The sequence below is a fragment of the Petromyzon marinus genome, chromosome 20 (assembly GCF_048934315.1).
Source record: "Petromyzon marinus isolate PM22_M1 ecotype Great Lakes invasive population chromosome 20, UKy_Petmar_22M1.pri1.0, whole genome shotgun sequence".
NCBI lineage: Eukaryota > Metazoa > Chordata > Hyperoartia > Petromyzontiformes > Petromyzontidae > Petromyzon > Petromyzon marinus.
The window spans coordinates 14,641,063-14,643,562 of record NC_133686.1 but is presented as its reverse complement, the minus strand read 5'-3'; positions in this window follow the sequence as shown (position 1 = coordinate 14,643,562).

Below are 2,500 nucleotides of genomic sequence, written 5' to 3'. Positions count from 1 at the left end.
GTGTCTCTTGTGGCTCACGGGGCTGTTAGGGTGGCACAGAAATCCCTCGGAATGGGAAAACGGGTCATTTTCGTGTTGCCACATTGCATGCGAACGGCATGAAACTTCCAGAGGCATTTGCAGCAGGAATGCATGTGCAGTCAAAAAAGTGAATATTTTTCACGGATAGACCCCGTGAAACGCTAGAAATTGGCGGCGATGTCTCTCTTGTGGCTCACGGGGCTGTTAGGGTGGCACAGAAATCCCTCGGAATGGGAAAACGGGTCATTTTCGTGTCGCCACATTGCATGCGAACCGCATGAAACTTCCAGAGGCATTTGCAGCAGAAATGCATGTGCAGTCAAAAAATTGAATATTTTTCACGGATAGACCCCGTGAAACGCTAGAAATTGGCGGGGATGTGTCTCTTGTGGCTCACGGGGCTGTTAGGGTGGCACAGAAATCCCTCGGAATGGGAAAAAACGGGTCATTTTCGTGTCGCCACATTGCATGCGAACCGCATGAAACTTCCAGAGGCATTTGCAGCAGGAATGCATGTGCACTCAAAAAATGTGATATTTTTCACGGAGAGACCCCGTGAAACGCTAGAAGTGGGCGGGGATGTCTCTCTTGTGGCTCACGGGGCTGTTAGGGTGGCACAGAAATCCCTCGGAATGGGAAAACGGGTCATTTTCGTGTCGCCACATTGCATACGAACCGCATGAAACTTCCAGAGGCATTTGCAGCAGGAATGCATGTGCACTCAAAAAAGTGAATATTTCTCACGGATAGACCCCGTGATACGCTAGAAATTGGCGGGGATGTCTCTCTTGTGGCTCACGGGGCTGTTAGGGTGGCACAGAAATCCCTCGGAATGGGAAAACGGGTCATTTTCGTGTCGCCACATTGCATGCGAACCGCATGCAACTTCCAGAGGCATTTGCAGCAGAAATGCATGTGCAGTCAAAAAAAATTTGATATTTTTCACGGATAGACCCCGTGAAACGCTAGAAATTGGCGGGGATGTGTCTCTTGTGCTCACGGGGCTGTTCGGGTCGCACAGAAATCCCTGGGAATGGGAAAACGGGTCATTTTCGTGTTGCCACATTGCGTACGAACCGCATGAAACTTCCAGAGGCATTTGCAGCAGGAATGCATGTGCACTCAAAAACTTCTATATGTTTCACGGATAGACCCCGTGAAACGCTAGAAATTGGCGGGGATGTGTCTCTTGTGGCTCACGGGGCTGTTAGGGTGGCACAGAACTCCCTCGGAATGGGAAAAGGGGTCATTTTCGTGTTGCCACATTGCATAGGAACGCCATGAAACTTCCAGAGGCATTTGCAGCAGAAAGGCACGTGCACTCAAAAATTTTAATATTTTTCACGCATAGACCCCGTCAAACGCTAGAAGTTGGCGGGGATGTCTCTCTTGTGGCTCACGGGGCTGTTAGGGTCGCACAGAAATGCCTCGGAATGGGAAAACGGGTCATTTTTGTGTGGCCACATTGCATAGGAACGGCATGAAACTTCCAGAGGCATTTGCAGCAGGAATGCATGTGCACTCAAAAACGTCTATATTTTTCACGGATAGACCCCGTGAAACGCTATAAATTGGCGGGGATGTCTCTCTTGTGGCTCACGGGCGCTGTTAGTTAGGGTCGCACAGAAATCCCTCGGAATGGGAAAAGGGGTCATTTTCGTGTTGCCACATTGCGTACGAACGGCATGAAACTTCCAGAGGCATCTGCAGCAGAAATGCATGTGCACTCAAAAACGTCTATATTTTTCACGGATAGACCCCGTGAAACGCTAGAAATTGGCGGGGATGTGTCTCTTGTGGCTCACGGGGCTGTTAGGGTCGCACAGAAATCCCTCGGAATGGGAAAACGGGTCATTTTCGTGTTGCCACAATTGGCATACGAACGGCATGAAACTTCCAGAGGCATTTGCAGCAGAAATGCATGTGCACTCAAAAACGTGAATATTTTTTCACGGATAGACCCCGTCAAACGCTCGAATTTGGCGGGGATGTTTCTCTTGTGGGTCACGGGGCTGTTCGGCTCGCACAGAACTCCCTTGGTCCACCTGATTCGTGCATACAGGCAGCAACTAAAACTCTGTAAACCTGCTGTGAGGACATCTAAACAGTGGACCAGTGAGGCTGTGGAAGATTTGCGGGCGTGCTTAGACTGTACTGACTGGGATATGTTCACGACTGCTACCAATAGTCTGGATGAACTCACAGAGGCTGTGTACATCAGCTTCTGTGAGGACTGCTGTATCCCAACACGTACCAGGGTGAACTTTAACAACAACAAGCCCTGGTTCTCAGCAAAGCTCAAAAGGTTGAGGTTGGAGAAGGAGGAAGCGTTTAGGAGTGGGGATAGAGACAGATTCAAGGAGTCGAAGAACAGGTTTAGCAAAGCGGTGAGAGAGGCTAAACGACTGTACTCAGAGACACTAAAACACCAGTTCTCTACTAACGACGCTGCTTCTGTCTGCCAAAGGGCTCAGGCACA